General features: G+C 46.4%; 1 protein-coding gene across 6 annotated transcripts in view; it reads left to right on the forward strand.

Annotated features, from left to right (window-relative positions):
* Positions 1 to 24,769, forward strand: part of CSGALNACT1 (chondroitin sulfate N-acetylgalactosaminyltransferase 1) — a 322,127-nt gene that overhangs the window by 155,376 nt on the left and 141,982 nt on the right. For 4 of the 6 annotated variants that reach the window (XM_065947595.1, XM_065947590.1, XM_065947594.1 and 1 more), the window contains one exon: positions 4,918 to 5,011. The gene's annotated coding sequence lies outside the window, so the exon portion shown is untranslated. Of the gene's footprint in view, positions 1 to 2,269; positions 2,401 to 4,468; positions 4,638 to 4,917; positions 5,012 to 24,769 lie in introns of those variants that run through there. The other 2 variants (XM_065947591.1, XM_065947593.1) reach the window with 2 other exon arrangements.

The following is a 24,769-nucleotide window of genomic DNA, read 5'->3' on the forward strand; positions in this document are numbered from 1 at the left end:
CTGGACATGGAACAACAGACTGGTTCCAAATAGGGAAAGGAGTACATCAAGGCTGTATATTGTCACCCTGCTTATTTAACTTATATGCAGAGTACATCATGAGAAATGCTGGGCTGGATGAAGCACAAGCTGGAATTAAGATTGCTGGGAGAAATATCAATAACCTCAAATATGCAGATGACACCACCCTTATGGCAGAAAGTGAAGAGGAATTAAAGAGCCTCTTGATTAAAGTGAAAGACGAGAGTGAAAAAGTTGGTTTAAAACTCAACATTCAAAAAACTAAGATCATGGCATCTGGTCCCATCATTTCATGGCAAATAGATGGTGAAACAGTGGAAACAGTGAGAGACCTTATTTTGGGGGGCTCGAAAATCACTGCAGATGGTGACTGCAGCCTTGAAATTAAAAGACGCTTGCTCCTTGGAAGAAAGTTATGACCAACCTAGACAGCATATTAAAAAGCAGAGACATTGTTTTGTCAGCAAAGGTCCATCTAGTCAAGGCTATGGTCTTTCCAATTGTCATGTATGGATGTGAGAGTTGGACTGTGAAAAAAGCTGAGTGCCAAAGAATTGATGCTTTCGAACTGTGGTGTTGGAGAAGACTCTTGGGAGTTCCTTGGACTGCAAGGAGACCCAACCAGTCAGTTCTAAAGAAAATCAGTCCTGAAAATTCATTGGAAGGACTGATGCTGAAGCTGAAATTTCAGTACTTTGGCCACCCAATGTGAAGAACTGACTAATTAGAAAAGACCCTGATGCTGGGAAAGATTGAAGACAGGAGGAGAAGGGGATGACAGAGGATGAGATGGTTGGATGGCATCACCGACTTGATGGACATGAATTTGAGCAAGCTCCAGGAGTTGGTGATGGACAGGGAGGCCTGGTGTGCTGCAGTTCACGGGGTCGCAAAGAGTTGGACACGACTGAGCGACTCAGCTGAACTGATCTGTGCTTATCACTGTTTATCAGAGTGATAAATTGAAGTGGAGAAAATGAGGATGGCTGCTTCACGGGCAAGATTAGGAATGAGCAAGGGGCATCCTCTCATTCCCTGGTGGCTCAGCAGTAAAGAATGCGCCTGCCAATGCAGGAAACCTGGGCTCGATTCCTGGCTTGGGAAGATCCCCTGGAGGAGAAAATGGCAACCCACGCCAGTATTCTTGCCTGGAGAATCCCATGAACAGAGGAGCCTGGTGGGCTACAGTCCATGGGGTCACAAAGAGTCAGACAGGACTAAGCGACTGAACAGCACATCCTCATCTCGTTCGGTGTGCATCTTTACAAACAAGACCAGGACGGGTTGACTCTCTTGTTCGTCTCGCAGAGTAACAGAAGACAGCATTTGGGGGGAAGAACTCATGACTTTTAAAGCGTTTCCTAAAATGTACTGTTTTCAGTAAAATTATTTAATGTGGAAGGAATCTTGTCAAGAATATAACAACATGCCATTTGTAACGTGTAGCATCCAAGGGCACTTTCTTTTCTGAAACATTCTTGGGAAGGATAATTTTAGAAGTTGGCTGCACACTTCCTGGCCCTAAATCTGCCCTGTCTCCCGGGGCAGTTACCCAGAGGACTCCGTTGATTAATACAAATGAAAACACTGCCATCAAGATTTTAAAACATGTATATTATTATCCACATGTGCACAAAGAAAGTCCCACTGGGCAGCTTGAGTTGGCCGATGTGTTTCTAGTCTATCCATGCTTTGGTTTGTTATGTAGGCAGACTTTTTTGTCTTATTTTTCACATTTCAGGAATCAATGTGTCTGATACTGATGTGGTTTAGATGGATTAAAGATTTAGATTTACATGATTGAATGTGAGGAAGCCTTGGAACTTAAGGTACCTGGATGATTACAGTCAGGCCATTGGACCAGTCGTGTCTTTGAAGTTCTTTGGAAGTCCTGGGAACTTTCACTTACTCATTGTATGTTAAACAGCACGGCTTCCCAGATTGTTAAAATAGTATTGACCTCAGTGTCCTTGTTTTCAACTGCTCTCTTCCATAGTTGATTTTTGGCCACCTCCTTTGGCATGATTAAAAGCTGACTTATTTATGGAGTGCTGCTAATTGATGAATGTCAGACTCTGTTACTGTGGGGGGCAGGGGCAGGCTTCCCAAACCTTCGAATCCCAACTGGGAAATTTCCAAAACCGAGTGCATGGTTTTCCCATGGAGCCTCTCCCAGCCACTCTCATGCACATCCTGCCTTCTCCTGCTCACTTTTTACCAAAACCAGAACTTGAGAGGCCACGGAAGCCCCGCCATAATCCTCTCTATGCCAAGCTGAGGAGAGTACCAGGGCATCAGATGACTGGAAAGGAGCCCTCAGACCTGGACTCAGCCCGAGGGATGTCCTTGAGAACTATTTTCTGAATTTGACAAAGCAAGGTACTTGTCTGCTCTGTACCTGCAGTCGCTTTCTGGATTTAGCTTTTATTTTTAGCACATTCTTATTGTCTCTCTCTTCGATGCTCTGAAAGGCTTGTCCAAGAGCGGTTTGTCACTGTGATTTCCTGTGAAGAAGGAGGGGTTCAGGAGTGTGGGGGAAGGGGTCTTCGGATGCTGGCCTCGTGTCTGCCAGGTTACCGCTGGTGGCAGCCACCCACTTGTTGAACCTCCCATGAGGACCACCACGTTGCATCCTCGAGGAAGTCAAGGCTTGCGTTTCCTTTTCTTTTTAGAGCATTGGTTTTGAAGTCAGAAAAATCCAGGGTTTACCATATATCTGTCCAAGAGGCTTCTTAGCTCATTTGAGCCTCATTTTGCCCATCTGTAGAATGGGGGGGTTATTGCAGACTCCCATGGCATCGCTGTGGGATGGCAGGAGCTCAGCCTGGGAGCAGCTCTTGCAGTGCAAGGCAGGTACGTGGCAGGCGAGTGGGTGACGACCCTTCCCGTCCTCCGAACGGGAGAAGCCCAGCTGCACACACCCCTGTCCTCCGTGTATCTGTGGCTCACCTCCAGTGATTTTCTGTGATGCCGCCTCCCCGCTCATCCTGATCTCCAGGGAGTCTTGCCAGTGGCTCTGCCTTTCTGTGTCTTTCCTTGTCTATTACCACAAGAGATGACCACTTTCTCAGGGCACCTGATGTTTGGAACCGCAAGGAGACAATGTGCTTCCCGGAGCCGAGGATCCGAGCGTTCGTGCATGCTTTCCTAGGAGGCGAGGAGAAGCAGGGCTGTCCTGTAACTCCTAACCTGTATCTGGCGTTGCCAGGACAGGCACTCAGGGCCTGGACGGATGAATGGGGCCTCTGTGTGTGGATGAAAAAACCCAGCGTTTCTCTTCCAGTTGCTGCAGTGAGAAGAACAAATTAGATTATTAATTTGATCATGTGGTAGCATGAGCCGACAGCCTATTTAGTTTCATTGTTAAAACAAGTGCGGTTTTGAATGATGTGGACTTTCCCTCTTACTTAGATGGCAAAGAATATTCATTACAGATATCAATAAAGACCATGCTGGTGATCCAGCCTCCATAGCTGCCCGCACCCCTCGCATGCAGAAAAGGCAGGAAAGGATATTTAAATGGTTGAGAATACGAATGGCAGACTGGAAGCCAAATTATAAACTCATTTCAACTCCTGGCCCGCAGGCCCTAGAGTGGCCTTATTTGTTGTCAAGGATGGAAAACAACTCGGATTCGGGTCCAAGTGATTATTCGACTTTGGCATTGCTGCGGGGCTGCCAACTGCAGTTCCATTTAGACACAGATTAATTAGCCAGGCAGGGACGGAAGTGGGCCGGGAGAGGCCGCGCTGCGGGGGGACTGGCCGGGCGGGGGTGGGGGGGTGGCCCTGGCTGGCCCACCGCTTCAGCAGTTAACCCACAGGAAAGCGGATCCAGATGGCCCCTTCTACGGTGACACTCCTCACACCGCACTTCCTGACTCAGTGTCAATGTTGCAGAGAAAACTTTCAAACTTGGGCGCAGAGAGAAACAGCATGTGACAGCCCCCAGCCCTGGCACCGGGCGGCCGACCCCGCGGACCTGAGCCGCTTATCCATCTTGTCTTTGTCCCCCTGCAACCAGCCTGGACCTTAAAAAAAATTATTATTCCTGCATGCGAAACGGGAACCATAGAGTATTTTCGTGTGTGTGTGTGTGTGTGCACGCTACGACTTGAATTATAAAGACAGATGAGATGAAATCACAAACTCGGGAAAACAGGACTCTGCGTTAAGGGGTTGAAGATAGAATTGTTCGCATCTCTTTAATCGCGGGGGCGAATCCTCTCCGGAGTGTTTCCCCCATGCTGTGCTCCTTCGTACCTCTTCTGCGTCCGCGTTGATCTCCGCGGACGCAGGGGCGCTCGCCGGATTCCTGAAAGGCCGGGGGGCGCGGGGCTGGACGGCGCGGGCGGAGGGGGCGTCCGGGGCGGAGGCGGGTCCCGCGGGGGTGCGCGGGGCGTCCGCGGGGGCGCGCGTCCCGGGGCGCTGGGCGCTGCAACTTCCCAGGGGTTTGCTGTTCTGTAACATCTCTTCCTTGCCTGCGACCGACCATCAGAAAAGAGTGGCGGCGCGGCGCGCGGTCCCCGACCCCACCTGAACCGCGGCTTCGCTGCGGACGCAGCGCCCAGGCCCCGGCGGCTTCGGGAGCCAGCGGGCACCCTTCCTCCCTGCGAGGTTTGCTTTCTCTGGGTCCTTTTCCAAGAGTGTGACTCTGCTTTGCTTTTACACACGTATCTACATGACTCTCGGCATTTATTTTAAACCTTGATCATTTTTTTTTTAAACAAATGCTTTGCATTTTACCTATTAAAATAGAGGAAAATACCATCCTGCTTTTGGGGGCAGGACTTTGGATAAATTGTATTTTAGATCCTAAGTGATTTAAAATTTTGTAATATCATCTGTATTTAAGGCGTGGAAATTCCCAGAAGTGACTCCTATTTTTATTTTTTAGATTCCTTTCCATTTCAAGGAGGAAAGTCAAGATATTTTTACTCAGTGGAAGAATGATGTAGTTTCATCCTAACCTTCTTTTCTTATGCTTCCAGGTAAGTGAGTCTGTTAATCATGAATTACTTAAGAAATGAATCTTTGTATGGTCTGAGTTTATTCAGTATTCTGGCTGTGTTTGAAATGTGCTGAATTTCATTTTACTTCCAATAGTTCCATTAATAACAGATTATTATTTTAAGATACAAGTACTTTTTCAAGGTAGTATAATTACTTGGCTGCCTTGGAAAATTCTTTTATTCACTTGTGAAGCCTGTAATTTACATTTAACTCTGCCAACTTCTTCAGAATTTATCTCTTCTCAGAATGGCAAATGCCAATAATGTAGTTAGAAGAACCACGTAATTCTTTTTAAAAAAATTCACCTGAATAGAATCATTTGTTCTTCTTATGGAAGTTGTGATGAAATGTTAAGCTTTCTCAAATATTTAACCTATAATCGAAAGGGCATCATAATTTTCACCATGCTACAAAATAATTATTTAAATAAAATACAAAATTGAAGGATGATCTTACTTTCTGACTTATAGCATCTCAGGGGAATACTTTCTAGAACTCTTGGAGAATAGTACCCTGACAGATTATATGGTTGGTTTCAGATTTATGGTTTGGGGACACATGTAAATCTCAGGGACACTGTTTTAGTTCTGCTCTTGTAAGCAGTGATTTTGAATTTCTCTACAATAAGATATTTTATTACATCTGGAAAGACTAAACCGTTGTAAAAACCTAAGAACTTCAGGGACATCATTAGTTGAAATGGAGCAGAATGAGATGGGAAGTCATGTATGTGGTTCTTGCGTTCAGCAGAACAAACCTTTATTTTAGTTTTCTATGGAGATGAGTCTATAGACGTAAAAATGAAAATAGATAAGCTGTGCTCACCATTCTGCATACCTTCAGGAAAACCCCTTCACTGGTCTTCATTCAACAAATTGCTATAGAGGCTTTGTTTTGATTTTTAATTTTTACTTTTGTGGTACTGTTTGAGATAAAAGGCTGACAGTCAAAACTTTGGATGTGATTTTGCTTTAATGAACTGCTTTGTACTCAAACAATGGTGAGTGAGGAGTTAAAGGGATTGTACCTGAGTTACTAGTAATGAAAAAGAAAAACAGCCTTGACCAAAGTTAATAATACATACAAAAACAACCAAGCAATAATCTTCACAAATTATTTTCTGAGTAGAGACTTGAGTGGCTGAGAGGCCTAAGTGACCCAAGGCTACTTTGAGGTCACAGTGGAAGTCTTCTAATCTGAGGTATTTCAATGTTTAATGTTTTTGAGAAGGACTTGGATGATGTAGAAGAGAATAGGGTCATTAGAACATCATGATATTGAAGCCTTGAGATGATTGTAGAGAAGAGCCAGAGTAAACTGTACTAAATAGAGAAGTAGTGAGAAATAGTCCAATTAAGATGTTCATATCCCAGGATGAAGTGATGAGGGAGGCCCGGCTGGGTTTTGGCGAGGGTCTGGTCTCTGTATGTCCTGCCGCAGAGACAGGGTGTTGCTGGGGACCCTGGGACAGTGGGAGCTGGGGAAAGCCTTCGGTTTTCCAGGAACTGTGGGCTTCCCAGGTGAGGCCCACCAGTGTTTTTCCACTAGTGGTAAAACAACCCGCCTGCCATGCAGGAGACAAAAGAGATGTGGGTTCGATCCCTGGGTCAGAAAGATCCCCTGCAGGAGGGCATGCAACCCACTCCAGTCTTCTTGGATAGAGGCCGGTATCTTGGACATTATCCCGTGGACAGAGGAACCTGGTAGCCTATACTCACTCCATAGGGTCACAAAGAGTCGGATACAACTGAAGCGACTTAGTGTGCATGCATACTCCTTATAAGCAGTTCCTTATAGATGCAGGGCTTTGAACGTCCTCTATAGTGGACCTTCAGCAGACCTTCAGGGGGCAGCCGTGTAAACTGGGGAACGAGTGGCTGGTTGGCAGGTGTACCTGCCCTGTGCACGGTGGTCCCGGAGTCCCAGCCGGGAGAGGTGGTTGGCTCAGTTGTTCACCAGCTCGAGGCGCTGACAGGCTCCCCGGGGGATCTCCTGGTCTCCTCTGGGTCCCCCTGGCACCTTCGGTGCCGCCCGGCCTTCTCTGTGAATTGCTGCCCACTGAGGTCGTGCTCCCACCCCGAGTCTGGTGTCTCCACACCCTCTCCCACCGGGAACTCTTCCTTCGCTGCCACCCCCCAGGGAACGTTCACTGGTCCTGCAGTGGCAATCCCCCCGTGGGGCTTCCAGCGCTCAGACTCAGGTCCTGGCACCTGGATATGCTGAAAGAGGCATTGAGTGGTTGAAAGCGTGGGAAGGGAATATAAGGGTGTCTGGCCCTGTGGGAAGCACACCCCTCTGCTCCCCACACCCTCCCAAGTGGGCACCCGGCACTGGCTTCTCATCATGGTCCCACGATGGCCACCTGGACCCCCGAGCAGGATGCTGACCCGGCGGTTCTCACTCTGTGATCCAGTTAGTTCCTCAGCGGCTGTCTGTGGGGTCCAAGCTCTGTTTGTGGACAGATCACCCTGTAGTTCTTTGCATCTCTGCAAGCCCATGCATGACGTGTGTCTATCAGATAACATGAAGTAGTAGCCGATGCCATTTCATTTTGGAATGAAGGGGTGTTGCAAGTAAATACGGATGTAAAACCATAATGGAGTAACTTGGCAAATTGCGCTTATTTGCAAAGCTAGAGAATCAAGTAGAGAAGTTTGTATCGATTGTTTACGAAGTGACCTTCTTTGGGATCTGTTTTGGACTTCCACAGTCTTTCCACTTAATGGAATGAGACGTGAAGAATGTAAGCTTGTCATGAATGCCAGTGTCTGCTGCTGCAATTTTAATTTATCCTCCTGAACCACAGTTCCTTTTCGGCAGATGGGGCTTCTCCAGGCCAGGCCAGGAGAGGCACGCTGGCCCGATACAGTCTGCCACAGGGCCACTGTCTCTGTCTGCTGATTGTCACCTTCTCAGGCCTGGCTTTTGTCTTTTCTACTCTGTTCCCAGGCTCTGCTCATTGAGATTCTCCTTCCATCAAGTGGGTTTCTTGCTTCAGCCTCTCATGCCCGTGTCTTGCCCTGCCAGCCCCTCACCCCCCACCCCCCACCTCCTCCTTCCTCTGTGCCCCTCCTCACTGCGTTCCTGCTCTGGACTCAGCCCTGGAAATCCATCCTGGCCTTTGCCCAGCCTGGGGCTGGGCCCTGTCGCCCAGCACCATTCTCCATTGTCTGCAATTGTTCACCTGCTGGGTGTTTGTCCTGTGGCCATCATCATCCTCAAAGAGGGCTCTGAATCTACCTTTGCATCACCCGGCATATGTTTGTCCATATGCATGTTCACAGACAAATGTTTGGATGAATTTCTGGTATCTGAAAACCCTCATCAGAACCAAGCACTGTCAGTATTTTAATTTGCTGAGGGCTTGACCATGTACAGTCTGCGTGACTGAACGCGCGTGCAGTGACAGTATGCCTGTCTTTTCTCTGCCTTCTTTTCCCCCTCTGTCTTCTTTCTCTTTCACATTTGTGTTTTCTGTGCTGCCATGGATAGGAGGAATGTGAACTGGTGCTCTAACTCCAGCACCAGCGCCTGCTTAGGTTAAAGAAATTCTTTTATAAGTAAGTCATGGAAGGTTGGAAGCAACCCAGGTGTCTACTGGTGGTGAGTGGTTAAACAAAATGTGGTCTATGCATTCAATGGAATAGTACTCAGCCTTAAAAAGGAGGGAGATTCTAACGCATGCTACAACATGGATGGAACTCAAGGATGTTACACAAAGGTGAAATCAGCCAGTCACCAAAAGGCAAACACTGTATGATTCCACTTTTAGGAGGTAGCTGGACCAGTCATACTCATGACGACGAACAGTAGAATGGTGGTTGCCAGCGGTTGAGGGAGCAGAGGATGGAGTTGTTTAATACTGTTTAAGTTTTCAAGACAAAGAAGTTCTAGAGAGTGATTGTATGACAGTGTGAGTATATTTGAAAATTTGAAGAAAATAAACTTTATATTACATGTATTTTACCATAATTAAAAACAACAAAGTCAAACACCTGACTTTAAAAAAGAATAATAATCCTTTAAAAGTAAAAAAAAAAAAAGTTGAAAGGGATTTATTTATTTATTTTTTTGTCACTTTATTTTTTTAATGAAAGGGATTTCTTTGATTTAGGGACTTTTCCTTCCTTGAGCTTAATTTTTCACATGTGTAGAGTGTAAAAAAAAGTTATTGATTTATGTACTTTTGGCTGTGTTGGGTCTTTGTTGTGGTGCTCCGGCTTCTCATTGCAGGGGCTTCTCTCGTTGCAGAGCACGGTCTGCAGGGTGCTGGGGCTCAGTAGCTGTGGCCCACGGGCTTAGTTGCTCTGCCGCAGGTTTATCTTCCCCCAACCAGGGATGGAACCCGTGTCCCTTGCGTTGACAGGTGGATTCTTAACCCCTGGACCACCAAGGAAGCCCCACTTCGATTTTATATTACTTTTCATTAAAAAATGGTACTGTGTAAGAAAAACAAATTATCTTTCCATTGATGATGAAATTATCTTTCCATTGATGATGAAATTTCCAAATTTCCATTTGGAATTTACTTTTAGACCTTGTTATTCCTTTTCTTAGTGTTGCCTGTATTTTCAGTTAAAATCTGATTCAAAATTACCCACTTCCTCACCTTTTTTTCTTCACCAAAGGTAACAGGATCTTATTGCTCATCTGGAAATACTTGTATGACATTGAAAATCAATATGAGGAGCAGGAATGCTTTTTCTGTCCCAAGAAGAGGGCATGACAGACTCTAGGGTTTAATCTGACTGCTCACGAGGAGATAGCTGGTCTTTCCTGGTGGCTCAGACGGTAAAGAATCTGCCTGCAATGAGAGAGACCCTGGTTTGTTCCCTGGGTCAGGAAGATCCCCTGGAGGAGGGCATGGCAACCCACTCCAGTATTCTTATCGGGAGAATCCCAGGGACAGAGAAGCCTGGCAGGCTACAGTCGATGGGGTCTCAAAGAGTCAGACACGACTGAACGACTAACTCTAACAGTTTCAAGGAGACAGCTACTTTAAATCTTGCCTTTTTTTTTTTTTTTTTCATTACACTAATGGCCCTGTCAAGTGAAAAATCATGACCCTACAACTGTAAATAAAACTCTGGTGCCTGAAAGGGCACAGTTTCACAAGGCTCAGCTGACAATTAGGAAGCAGTTGTCTCAAAGGTTCTGACCCATTAGGTAGTATGTTTCCTGAAGAATTTAAAATGAAACTTCAGCCTAGGGGCTTACTGGCTGAGAAGGGAAGGTAGAGATAGGGTGAGGCCATGTGTGAAGGTTTGGGGGGAAAGTGGGAATGAAAGTCAGAGGCGGAGGGTGGGCAAAAGAAGGAGTTAGGACCTTATGGAAATTTTCAGCTCAATTGTTCCTGAGGTTTTTAACGTTCCAAATGTGGTCCTATGGTCAAGGCCTCTAGAAAAAATGAAATTCATCTCTACTATTGGGAAACTCATTCAAGTTGATATTGTAAATTTTTTTTGTAAAGTTTTTTTAAAAAAACATGGTAATTAGGAATAATAGTGTTTATACTCGAATGTTGTGATAAAGACATGCATATTTTCAATTCAACAAAAATGTGAGACTTATTATTGGGTTGGCCGAAAGGTTTGTTTTTTCCCCGTTAAGATGGCTCTAGTAGCGTTTAGTTGTCTTTAACTTCATTGAAAACAATTTTGTTAGATTGTATTGTGACAGCTATCATATCAGCATGCATTTTAAAAAACTTACCAAAATTGGTGAATTGTTGTGTAGCCATTTTAGTATTGAAGATGGAAGAAAAAAAACCCAATACATTACGCTTTATTATTTTAAGAAAGGTAAAAACGAAAATGAAACGCAAAAGATGATTTGTGCAGTGTATGAAGAAGGTGCTGTGATTGAAGGACCATGTCAGAAGTGGTTTGCAGAGTTTCGTGCTGGAGATGTCTTTCTGGACAACGCTCCAAGGTCAGGTAGACCAGTTGAAGTTGATAGCAATCAAAACGAGACATTAATTCAGAACAATCAACATTATACCACGTGGGAGACAGGCAGCATTTCAAAATACTGAAATCAGTGTTGAGAGTCATGTGCACCAGCTTGGTTATGGTCACTGCTTTGATGTTTGGGCTCCATGTAAGTTAAGTGGAAACACTGTCTTGAGCATATTTTTGCATGAGAGTCTCTACTTAAACATAACAAAAGCATTACCTGTTTTTAACACAAACTGTGAGGGGTGATGAAAACTGGATGTTATATAATAATGTAGAATAGAAGAGTTCATAGGGCAAGTGCAGTGAACCACCACCAACTACACCAAAGGCCAGTCTTCATCCAAAGAAAGTAGCATTGTGGATACGGTGGGCCTGAAAGGGAGTCCTCTGTTACGAGCTCCTTCTGTAAAATCAAAAGATGAATTTCGACAGGTACTGCTCCCAGTTAGACCAGCTGAAGGCAGCACTTGATGAAAATTGTGTGGAATTGGTCAACAGAAAGTGCATAATCCTCTACCAGTACCACAAGACTGAATGGTTTCTTTGTTGACCAGGCAAAAACTGTTACAGCTTGGCTGGGAAGTTTTGATTCCTCCCCTGGATTCACCAGACATTGCGCCTTTGGATGTCTTTGGGTTTTATTTATTTATTTATTTATTTTTGGTCTTTGCAAAATCCTCTTAATGAAAAAAAATTTCCATTTCCTGGAAGACTGTAAAAGGCACCTGAAATAGTTCTTTGCTCAAAAAGATAAAAAGTTTTGGGAAGATGAAATTATGAAGTTGCTTGGAAAATGGCAGAAGGTAGTGGAACAAAATGATAAACAGGTTCAGTAATGTTCTTGTTGAAAATGAAAAATGAGCCTTTTATTTTTACTTAAAAACTGACATAACTTTCTGGCCAAACAAATGTATACTGGTCTTGAACCCCTTTGGTTACCAAGTGCCAATTCTTGGGTTGGATCCAGTTGCTGGTGAAGGTGTCAGTTACCTGCAGAGAAATGAGAAAAACAAAGTGATGTTTTCAAAGAGCTAATATTCACTTTAAAGGAATAATGTTTACTTTGAGCTTCTGGTCTTTTTTCTTATATATTAAAATGTAAAATATTTATTCTTTTAGAATACAGTGATAGTTAATATTTAAAATTTCTATTTCTTGGCAAATTAAAATGTTGGATATCATTTAGCATTCCTGGTTACAAGAGCCAGAAATGAACTGACTTCCTGAGGAAAGGAATCTGTTGGAATTCGCACAAGGTTATGTGTGTGTGTGCTAAGTCGCTTCAGTTGTGTCCGACTCTGCAACCCCGTGAACAGTAGCCCTCCGGGATCCTCTGTCCATGGGATTCTCCAGGCAAGAATACTGAAGTGGGTTGCCATGCCCTCCTTCAGGGAATCTTCCCGACCCAGGGATTGAACCAGCGTCTCTTATGTTCCCTGCATTGGCAGGCAGGTTCTTTACCGCCAGTTGATATCTGATAAAACTTCCAGCCAGGGCTACTGGTGTCACTAAATGTGTTTTCTAAGTTTATAAAACTTGTGACAGCTTTGTCCCAAGCCAGTGTGGTAGATACCAAGGGATAGAGGTCTTGATGGCTGGAAAATAATAGATTGAATTGAAATTAAATTAAGTACCATCACATGACACATACCATTGGCATTTTTTGATAATTTTCTGCAGCAAGGTGAAATGTAGCATTACCTGTAGCCTTGACCTCATTTGAGTCCTGCCATTGGAATGGGAGCTGTCCCTGGGTGTGGATTAGCTACTTGCGTGTGGGCGCGTGTGCTGTTTTGTGTTAGGCAATCACCTAACATTTCTGCCTCTGAAGTTGTTGCTGTGTGTTTCAGTGTTATTATTGCTCATCTCACTGTAATTTGATAAGGCATGTGAACTTTTAATTTTGTGCTTCTTTAGGAAGCCAGATTGTGGAGGTGTGTGTAGCCTCTGACGCTCTGACCGCTGTTCTAGAAACTCTCACCCCCTTGGCTTGTATGGAGACTTCCTCTGGTTTCCTCCCTCTTTCTGTGGCTGATCCTGGGCGGCCCCCACCCCAGCTCTTACAGGTCCGCGTTCCCCAGCGTCCCATCCTCTCCGCCCTCTCGTTCTGTGTCATCCACGCAGTCTCCTCGACTCTAGGTGCTGACCTTGTGCTGACCTCACATTTGTTTCCCCAGCTCTCACTGCCATCTGGTCCCCCCAGCCCCCTGCACTCATCATGCTCCCCTGGGCTTCCCCCAGCCCCCAGCCAGAACCCCCCAAGATACCCTGATTTTGTCACTGTCCCTCATGCAGCTTACGTGGTCCATCGCCAAGTGCCCGCATCCTGCCCATCCTCTTTCTTTGCTAAAAAAATTTAATTAATTATTTTATTTTTTGACTGTGCTGGGTCTTTGCTGCTGCGTCCTCCCCCCGGGACGCCCTTCCAGGCTCCTCGGCTGGGCCAGTTCCTGCTGGTTCTCAACGACTTGACTCTTGATCTCTCTTTCCAGGCCTCTCCCCTCCCCCTGGACTGACCTGCGGGTTCCCTTCTCCTTTCATGGCACCTCCTGTATGGTGTTATTGCATTTGATTTTCTTGCCTTTGGTTTCTGTTACCTGGGCCCACGCACCCCCGGGACCAATCGATACCCCAGGGACTGGCGCAGAGTGGATGCTCCGCAGGATGAATGGTTGGCAGGAGTTTGAGCGGGCCCGCCTGCTCTCCTGCGGAGGAGGGGGGTGCAGAGGACTCGCACTGACAAGGGGTTCAAACCAGCATCTTTCTTCCCACCTCTTCTCCTGGTCCGTGCCTTCCCCTCTAAGAACGGCTCTTGTTTTTTCCTGAGTCAAATCATGAGAGAAGCTGCGAATGAAGAAGTACGTGAATCAAAGAAAACAGCGAGTCAGAAGGGCACCAGAGAAACAGCTTCTGTTTTATTCTACCTACTGCACTGCTCATCTTGTGTCTCCAGTTGTCTAACTTTGGTTTGGGGAACATGCATACACAGCCACCAGTCCGGGAGCTTGCAGGCTGCGTGCCGGTTTTCTCCCCGTTAGACGCAGACTGAAGGTGTGTGTAGGCATCTCCTTTCTCCTGAATTTCTTCTTCTTTAACTCGGGGCATGCCTGGCTCTCACCAGTGAGAACTGGTTGTTCAGTTGATTGGTGTTGGAGTGGGTGCTTCCCTGTTTTGAGAGGGCAAGGCGGTTGACTTCACACTGGCCCTGGAATTGGGGTTGGAAGCTCATCTCCATCGCTTACCAATGCTGTGAGATGGGCAGGTAACTGCACCCCTCTACCCTTCACTTCATCCCGAAAATGAGATAAATCTTTTAGAATTGTTGTGAGGATTGAGATCGATGTTTATGAAGTACCTGGCATATCCTAAAGGAAGTCATCCTAAAGGAAATTAATCCTGAATATTCATTGGAAGAACTGGTGCTGAAACTGAAACTCCAATACTTTGGCCACCTGATGCGAAGAACTGACTCATTGGGAAAGACCCTGATGCTGGGAAAGATTGAAGGCGAGAGAAGGGGACGACAGAGGATGAAATGGTTGGGTGGCATCACTGACTCGATGGATGTGAGTTTGGGGAAACTTCAGGAGATGGTGAAGGACAGGAAGCCTCGTGTGCTGCAGCCCATGGGGTTGTAAAGAGCCAGATACGACTTGAGCCACTGGAGAGCAGTAACAGCCCAGCACATAGTAGGGATGCAAGAAATTACCAGTAGTAACTCACAGGATGTAAACATTTACATTTTTCCCAAATTGAAAATTAAGCTGTGGTTCCTGCTCCTCCCTTTTCCCTTCCCAGCATCCTTAATGGAAAGAATTCGCTTGTTTATGGGCTCATTAGTTAGTTAATTAAGCACACGTTGGTCTGGGTGTCAGCCAGGAGTCCTGCACTCTGAGACCCTGGAGGTTTGGGGGGATGCACAGTCCTGGCTCTGTGGGAGCCCGTGGTGTGGTCCCGGAGCCCCTGCACTGAATCTTCCGGGATGCTGGGGACCCAGCCAGATGCCCCGGCTTCACTCGAAGTCAGAATCTTTGGGGAGCTCGGTTGTTTCAGCTCTGCCCACAGGAGCCTCAGAGTGACGCTGACTTCACCTTTCCGTGGTGAGGCTCGCACCCAGGGCCCCCGAAGGAGCCGTGATCTCTGCTCCGGGCTGGACGTCGTTGTCTCCTGTCCCTGACTTACGCTGGGGCCTCCACCAGGCTGATGGCTGGAGAGTCTGTCTCTTGTGTGTTGGCATCATCACACTTCATTTGTGGCGAACGTCTCACTGCTCAGACACCTCTGATACACACGTTCTTCAGCTGCGGTTCAGGCGTCCTGTGTAGTTAGCTACGCAGCTGTCTTCTTGTGCCCAAATGTGGTTCAGCACTTCACTGGTTGAAAAGGCTTCATTTGGAAATAATTTCAGCCCATAGAAAAGTTTCAAACACAAGACTGGAACCAAAAGCACATAAAGCCTTTACCCAGATCCTCCTATTGTTAATAATTTTGCACCTTTTTTTTTTCATTTGTGTGCTCGTTCTCTCCCTCCATCCAGTATATATAAACAAAATTATTATACATTGTTTTTTCCTGAACCATTTGTTCATACATCATGATGAACTAATAAAGTTTATATATCATATAGGCTTCCCTGGAAGCCTGGCTCAGCCGATAAAGAATCTGCCTGCAGTGCAGAAGTCCTGGGTTCGATCCCTATGTCAGGAAGATCCCCTGGAGAAGGGAATGGCTCCCCACTCCAGTATTCTTCCCTGGAGAATTCCATGGACAGAGGAGCCTGGAGGGCTACAGTTCATAGGGTTGCAAAGAGTCAGACGTGACTAAGCAACTAACACTTTCAGCCCTTTCATAGATCATAAATGAAGTGACAGTTGCTCAGTCGTGTCCGTCTCTTTGTGACCCCATGGACTATACAGTCCGTGGAATTCTCCACGCCAGAATACTGGAGTGGGGAGCCTTTTCCTTCTCCAGGGGACCTTCCCAACCCAGGGATCAAACCCAGGTCTCCCGCATTGCAGGTGGATTCTTTACCAACTGAGCTATCAGGGAAGCCCCATACATAGCCCTTGCTCTTAAAAAGTTTGGTGTGTATTTCCTAAGAATAAGCATATTTTCCAATATAACAACAGTGCAGGCATCAATCAGTCAGCTTGACATCTATTCAGTTTATCTTCTTAGATAACAGGCTGTCTACACTCTGACTCTGTAACGTTGACTTATAACGTCCTTTATGGTGTTTCCCTCTAGTACTACGATCGGGCATTGCGGTTAGTTATTATGCCTCTTTGTTCCTGCCCTCTGAAACCTTCTCAGAGTCTTTCTTTTTGGGAATGATGTTTGTGAAGAATACTGTCCTTTATCTTGTAGAGGACGTTCATTTGGGGTCAGATGACTGATCTCGTGGTTGGATTCAGGCTGTGCGTTCCTAGCTGGGATTCCGCACAGGGATGTGTTCTTACTGGCTCCCCACCTGCCCCTTGTCGGCGATGCTGATTTTGATGACCCTGGCCAGGTGACAGTCCATTTCTCCACTGTATGGTTACTGTCTTTCTCTTTGTAACTAATAAGAAATGCCTTACTTTTATTACCTTTTGTTTTCATACCTATTCATCAACTCGTTTCTCACCTGTAATGATATTAGCATTTTAGAACCTGCTTTGTACAAGTTCAGAGGCTTGGCTTATGTGGAGGCTCCCATCCGATCTTAATTTTATGGTGAGCAGTTGGATGGATTGGAGATTGATGGATTGGAGACCTGGAAAGGAGCTGAAGTAACTGTCACTGATTTTTTTTACAGATGCTCATGTGATGATTTATTCTGAAGAGCTCACACTCCTCAATTCATGATAAAAAATTGCAGTCTGGTGATGGTGTGGAAATCTGTCTTTAGCTTGTAGGCTGGGTTTACTGTACATGTTCAGTCATTCTGACCTCCAGGGTTTGAGGCCCAGAAACAGAAATGACAGTGGTCATACTGTGTGCGGAGCTGCTGACCTGGTCTTGCCAACCCTCCTACGGGGCCACCAAGGTGATGCGGTCACTGTGATGTGTGAGGAGGCAACCCTGGAGTGGACCTCTTTTCTCAAAGATCTGCCCTTTGAAAAAGAAAACTTTGCTGTTCTCTGCCCTGTTTGGAGGTTGACCAAGAGGTTTAGGTCGGAGGTTCAAGGTGTTGTTGGTGTCCCATTCATTTTCTCAACAACTCTTGACTAAGAAAATGGCTCAGAGTTGTTTTTTCCCCCACTAAGTAGTTACATCCATTAGCTTGTGAGTATTTATGTCCTAACAACCTAGTAGCTGTTTGAAAAGAATAACACAGCAGATTGAAAGAATAATAAGTTTTATCTCCTCCTTAAGCACAGTTCCCTGATAATGGGTCGTCTGCCTCCCTTGGGAGCTGATCTTGGAGTCAGATGGGCCACTTCGTCTTGTGTAGCCGTTGCTTTTTATCACAGTAACCGCTCAAAATGTACTTTCACAAAGATGTGATCTTCAAAAGGAATGTAGCTTAGAATGATGTTGAAAATGTGGCTTACCTGGAGCTCGTAGTTTGCACAGCGTCCAGCCTAGTCTAGTATCTAGTGCTTTGCTTGAAAATTTAAAATGTTCTGGAGCACAGTTATGCGCCCCCTTTGGTACCCTGGGGTGGTGCCTTGGCACACAGTCTGGGAATCATTGAGTCAGGTATTAAAAAGTTTTCTGGGGGTGTTTTGTAATCCTTCTGTAGCCTTTAGACACCCAGATATGCGCCTCCAAGGTAAGTTAGGGGTTAAGTACAACAATCTGGCTGTAAGGAGCAAGATTATAATTTCTCAGCACACTGACAGGAGGCAGAGATGTCATGTCAACTTAAATAGCAAGAGCCGAAAATTCTTTTATTTATGATATGGCTCAAGTTGGGAGGCCTGCTCTCTGCCCCTTGGATAGTATTATGTAATACCCTGCTTCAGTTCAGTTCAGTCGCTCAGTCGTGTCCAACTCTTTGCGAGCCCATGAATCGCAGCACTCCAGGCCTCCCTGTCCATCTCCAACTCCCGGAGCTTACCCAAACCCATGTCCATCGAGTCGGTGATGCCATCCAGCCATCTCATCCTCTGTCATCCCCTTCTCCTCCTGCCCCCAATCCCTCCCAGCATCAGGGTCTTTTCCAATGAGTCAGCTCTTCGCATGAGATGACCAAAGTATTGGAGTTTCAGCTTCAACATAGACAGGGATTAAGACCATCCCCATGGAAAAGAAGTGCAAAAAAGCAAAATGGCTGTCTGAGGAGGCCTTACAAATAGCTGTGAAAAGAAGAGAAGTGAAAAGCAAAGGAGAAAAGAAAAGATATTCCCATCTGAATGCAGAATTCCAAAGAATAGCCAGGAGAGATAAAAAAACCTTCCTCAGAGATCAATACCCTGCTTACCAATGAATAAAAGAAATTTGATAAGATTTTCTTACTTAACCTTTTTGGTTTGGTGCACATGTTATTCTTCCCACAAGCTGATTATTTTCTATGGATTAATGATCTCCTTGACAAATATTTTAGCAGTGCCCTCTTCAGGCTTTGGAAGAACACTGTAAATCTTCTCAAAACCCAGGCTTGTCATTAAGGTTTATCTCTTTCATATAAAGGTGTGACAGTTGTGTGGATTAACTAGATCCTAGCAGAAACTAGATCTGGTTGACATAATAATTTCAGTTTTATGTATCTGCGCTTCAGCTGTGAAGAGATTTTCCTGTTAGGAAGGGGGATGTTTTGGGTAACATCAGGGTAACGAGGGTCACCCGCTCTACGTGGTGTGAGGCTTCGGAAGATCATGGCAGGTGGCTTCCTCCTCTAAGGGGCTGCCTCAAAGGAACGGGAACTTGGGAGCGTGTCACCGTAGACCATCCTTGTAAGAGTGGAACGGCTTGGTGTCCAGGACGGGCCCCGAGCTGCATGTAGCGGATCTTGCTACACAAGCTCCGTGGGCCAGGTGGGGCTTGTCCTGGGACCTGCTGGGTCTTCAGCATTCCTGGGCCCACTCAACACTGTGTCAGCCAGGTACCAGCCCTCCCCCAATTTCCAGACACCCTTGACTACCGTGCTTGAGTCAAACGTGAACCCAGCCCTTGTTTAACAGATGAGGAAGCTGGGGCTCAGGGCAGGAAAGGGGTCACCCAAGGTCACAGATACGCATATAGCCAGGATCTCAATTCCTGGCCTGCCTGCCTGGCGTCCTGGCACAGAGCTGCCCGGGTCATTTCCTCCAGCTCTGATCATCCAAGGTTCTTAGGATCAAAGGGAGATGGGAGGTTTTTTTTTTCTTTTTATTCAAGTATGGTCCATTTGCAGTGTTGTGTTACTTTCAAGCATATAGCAAAGTAACTTTTTTTGCAGATTAAATTTCGTTATAGGTTGTTACAAGGTACTGAGTGTAGTTCCCTCTGCTATACAGTAGGCCCTTGTTTATCTATCTTATGTGTAGTAGTGTGTATCTGTGAATCCCGTGCTCCTAATTTATCCCCCCTCCCTTCCCCTTTTGGTAACCATAGGTTTGTTTTTCATGTCTGTGAGTCTGTTTCCGTTTTATAAATAAGTTCATTTCTATCATTTTCTTTTCTGGATTCCACAAACAAGTAGTATCCTATGATATTCTTTCTCTTACTCCCCTCAGTATCACAATCTCTAGGTTGATCTGTGTTGGTGCACATGGCATTATTTTGTAATATTTGTGGCTGATTAATATTCCATTAATCTGCCCATGGACATTTAATTTACTTCCAGCTCTTCGTGCTGCTCTGAACATAGAAGAAAACTCCCCTGAACACTTTCCATGTGCAGAAGTCATCTACTCAGGCCATACTCATTGAACATCAGCAAAATCACAACAGAACTGCAAAGATGTGAACATGCAGGAACGTCTTTATCCATGAGTCATAGCTAACTGGAATTAGAGAAGCAATATAAAAGTGAAATAGGAGCACACTAAGAATGTTTTGGGGCTTCCTAGGTGGCTCAGTGGTAAGGAATCCACCTGCCAAAATAAGAGACACAGGAGGTGTGAGTTCGATCCCTGGGTAGAAGGGATCCCCATGAGGAGGAAATGGCAACCCACTCCACCATTCTTGCCTGGAAAACCCCATGGATGGAGGCGCCTGGAGGATTACTGTCCGTGGGGTCACAGAGAGTCAGACGGGACCGAGCTCACACATGAACACTGGGGTGCGTGTGAGATCGGAGTTTAATAGTGAATAAACCTTAGAAGAAAATGGAAATGGCAGAAATCCAGTTTACTTGCTAAATGTTTGGATTCCTAGATCTAGAATCAAAACTAGGAGGGCAGGGATTTTTATCTCTTCTTCACTACTGCATTTCCACCTCCTGGAATGCTGCCTGGTGAGTAGGAGACACTCTGGAAACGTGTGGGTTGGGTGCAGGGGCGTGCTCTAATTTATGGGTAATGTTTTTGGGTAATGTGATACTTACAGTATTCGGGTAGGATATGAGTTATTGGATTCTTTTAAGTTTGCTTAGATAAACTTTATTTCATGTTACAGTCAAATAATCTACAGAAATGATAATGTCTGTGCTGAGTACTGAGTGGCTGGAATATGATGTTGAGGGTACTATGATGACGTTAGTATTCACCAACTGAATATCCTGCCTGTGACTTTGTTCTGTTGCGTATTTGCAGTGCTGGCCACACGGCGGGCAGAGGTGTGATCTGATCATAGCTGGCATCTCTTGCTTCTGTTGAGTTTGGAATTCTGATCCCCAGGAAGGGATACAGAAGACAGCCAGGCCCGTATCTAGCCCAACACTGGAAAGGTACCTGCCTTTTAAGGATTTCTCGTGTGATACAGGGTGTTTATGCCCGTGGCACTAGCTGTTAGAATAACAGCTTATAAGGTTTCTATAGCATCATCTTTTCAGAAGGAGAGCCATATAGTTTTGTAGTATCACTGAGAATGTAGCTACACGTGGCCCCTTTATTCCAAGAAATTCAGGACTGTGTGCACAGGCTCTCTTTCATTCACGACTTAGGAGTTATTATTTATTACTTATGTGTGTTTATATTAGGACCGAATTAGAAGGGTGTGGAGCTGTGTAGAGTGGCATCACAGGTGGGGAGGGGTGGGGACCAGGGTCCTCGTCACCTCATTTCTGACTGGTCTCCACTTGGAGTCCTCATTGCCTCTCCGTGTATTCCGATCTTTCCACCACACTGTCCTTTCAGAAACTTCTAGAGAAGGGGGCGATGGGATGCGATGGTTGGATGGCATCACCGACTCAATGAACATGAGTTTGAGTAAACTCTGGGAGTTGGCGATGGACAGGGAGGTCTGGCATGCTGCAGTTCATGGGGTCACAAAGAGTCGGACAATTAACAGAGGATAGTATGCCAGACTGATGCTTCCCAAAGTGTTGCCTGGAGATCACTGGTATTTTCAGATGCTTTTCAGAGGAACAGTTTGCTAGTCAGATAAGTTGGGAAGATATCGGATACCACTTTCCTCTCTTGTGAGTATGTTGCACCTGGGCCTGTTAAAGTTCTGGGAGCTTTAAAAGGGGGACTTAAATTTGGATTAACCTCATGGGTCCCAGCCTTCTTTTCCACAGAACCCTTTCCCAGTGTGACAGTTCTTAACCTTTGTGAGAACAGTGTTCCACCCACCAGCCTTTAAGAAGTGTTGCCTGTGATGGCAAAACCCGATTTTGAGTTTGATTTGGCCCTCGCTAGCAGCCATAGACTCAGCCAGTGTTTCTCAGCCTTCAGCTTGGAGCTTTGAGAAAATACAGATGCCCAGGCTCACCCCAGAGTTTCTGATCCTGAGTGTCTGGGCTGGTGCACGATGCCTGCATTTGTAAGATGCTCTGCAGGGGGCCTCCGGTGTCCCAGAGGCTGAGTTACTCTTCTTGGAAGAGGTTTCTGTTGCTCTCAGGCTGCAGTAGTTGTCTTCACTTCACACCCTTCTGGATGTTGGGTGTGTTTCCTCAAGGGGATTGGTTTTGTGTTGAAATAGATCTGATGTGACGCGTGGCTTAGGAGTCCTCAGCTGCTGGGCCTCCGCTGGTGTGTGCGGGGTCAGGGGTGGCCGGGTCCTTTGCAGGTGTGGTCCCGAGGCTGCCAGATCAAGAGGGTGGAAGGAAGTGGTGAGGAGGCGGGGCGTTGAGGGTGATGCTCCTGACCCCCCCAGGTGCTGCTCAGACCTGGAACTCCGCCCATCAGTCAGCTGGCGACGTGGAGACACGGAGGAGGGTCTCGGCTTCTCTAGGAGAAGTGTCCTGTTGGGTTTGCCTCCTTTCATCTCTGGGCCTTCCTGCCTCCCTCTCTGTTCCTCCCCATTTACCACGAGAAGCCGGGCGGGAAGCAGCCCAGGGAGGTAGGCGGGCTTTTACTGTAGCTACTGGGGAATCAGTACCGGGATAGTGAGGTGGGTCCTGCTACCGCAGGTGCCCCCCGGGGGGCTCTGATCCGAGGCAGGCGCGTCAAGCTTGTCTTTACCCCGTTGATGTGTGGTCACCGGCCCGACCGCAGAGACGATTCCAGGCTTGCCAGCGAGCATAAACTCCGGCGGAAAGTGACCCCGTCCTGTGAATGTTCGGGTGGAGGGAGGAGCCCTCACTGACCTCTCTCTGGCGCCGGGCAGTGACCTGCTAGAAGGAAGGGGGCCGCTTTCTGCGTGGCGTTCACGGGCTGCGTCCTCCGCTTCACACCTGGAATGCCCCGTTTCTTACCTGCCGCAGTCCTGGGACATGTGCTTCCTGACTAACTCTGCAAGCCAAGATGAGCGCCGCGGAAGCTCAGAGAGAAAGCTATTTTGTCCAAGGGTGGCTTGAGAGGGCAGAGCTGGAGTGCGAACTTAGATCTGTTCCATTCCAAAGTGCGCTGGGCTGTCCCCCGGCTCCGCCTGTGGTCTCTTGCTGGTCCCCATTGTCAAGGTTGCCACGCTCTTGCTTCTGAATGTCTTCTTTGCAGCTGGGCTGGGTAACACGCTCTTAAGGACATAACAAGATGCCTGGTGGTGTTCTGTTACCTAGCAGATCCTGCCGTAGTCCTGGGAAAGAGTGCTTTCTGTCACCCATTGTTCTGGGACAGATTCCGAAAGAAAAGAACTCGGTGGCCAAGGATTCAGCTGTTTTCTCCACTGAGTATGTTTAGATTATGCTTCTTTTGGTTTTATAAACGGGTGATTGGTTGTTGGATAAGCCGTTAATAGTGCTCCCTGGCAGCGTGCCTCACATCTAGGATTTGTGGCATTAGCTAGAATTTTATAATGGCGTAAAAAAATTTCCTGAAGCAAATAAGAGTATCACCATGTGCTATAAAGCTAACATTAGTAAAATAAATATTAATCTGAGGTTAACTGTGTTTAGCCTAAGATTTCTCTTAATTCAGTATCCAGACTGAGCCTTTCTGTGTTTTTTTTAAAAAAAAAGAGAGAAAAAAAAAACTTTTATTTCAGCTCAGTTTGAAATTCTGATGTGAAAATCACCATGGCCTTGCAAAAGTGCAGTGTGAGTAATATTAACTGTGTCTGTAGCTTCACTCCAGAAGCCTTGGGCTGGGTAACGTGGGTACCACTGCCCAGGAGGCAGGTGGCTCTGTGCTTCCGAGTTCCTGGAATACTGGCTTCTCAGATGTCAGCTCTGGAGTGTGATCCGTTAGTTTGACTAAACATAAGTCATAAGGAACTAAGTGGATGGAAAGGCTACAGAGGTGAATGATCTTCTGAAAGCCTCACAGCTGGGGGCTGGCAGACACCAATTCTGATTTTGTCATCATAGGTAGTGCTGTCTTCAGTTGCCGTATTTTTAAGAAAAATAAAGTTGGCCAGCTATGACAGTGGCCCGCTGTTCGGCTTGGCCCAGTGTGTGTGTGTGTGTGTGTGTGTGTGTGTGTGTGTGTGTGTTCGGGGGGCGGGGGAGTTTTCGCTGGGTCTTCATTTGCTGCCTGTAGGCAGCTGTGGTGGGTGGGGGGCAGCTCTTTGTCGGGGTGCATGGGCTTCTCACTGCGGTGCCTTCCTTGTTGGTGAGCCCAGGCTCCAGGCACACAGGCGTCAGTAGTTGCAGCCTGCGGGCTCCGTAGTTGTGACTCATGGGCTTCAGTTGTTCCTCGGCATGTGGGATCGATCGTCCCGGACCAGGGATTGAACCCGTGTCCCCTCCGTTGGCCGGGGGGGTTTCTTATCCACTGTGCCATGGGGAGGTCCCAGTGTGTGCTTCCTCTGTGATATTTAATGGTCCCCCAGTAGTGCAGACCTTGCCCAGCACTGCCGGCCGCGTGGAGTGACGTTTATCAGTGTCCATCTGTCCTCCCGGGCCCAGAGGAGGAACGGATGGCTCACACACTCTGGAAGTCTGGTTCAGGGCAGCAGGCAAGTGACAGCAGAGATTAAATAAGCTGAAGTGATGCCTGCAAGTGAGCATCCCTCCGAACAAGGCCTGTGGTCCAAGAAATTGGATTTATAGTTGTTGGTAATTTTAGTGAAAATTAAGACGTAGGTCTTTCTGTTTCGTCGTGCTGAATTATACTTACTTATCATCATCAGAAAGGACTGAGAGGTTTAGTAGCCCAATTTGTTCTGGGAATAGGTCACTTAGCATAGAATCAAATGACCTTACTTTTATTTTAAACTTAGAGGCTGGTCAGATACCATATAAATTCCAGGGCTTCACATTGGGTTCAGTGCAGCTTAGAATTTTTTTCCAGTCCTGAATATTCATTGGAAGGACTGATGCTGAAGCTGAAACTCCAATACTTTGGCCACCTGATACGAATTACTGACTCATTGGAAAAGATCCTGATG

This window comes from Muntiacus reevesi, chromosome 10 (genome assembly GCF_963930625.1).
Source record: "Muntiacus reevesi chromosome 10, mMunRee1.1, whole genome shotgun sequence".
In the NCBI taxonomy this organism is placed as follows: Eukaryota; Metazoa; Chordata; class Mammalia; order Artiodactyla; family Cervidae; genus Muntiacus; species Muntiacus reevesi.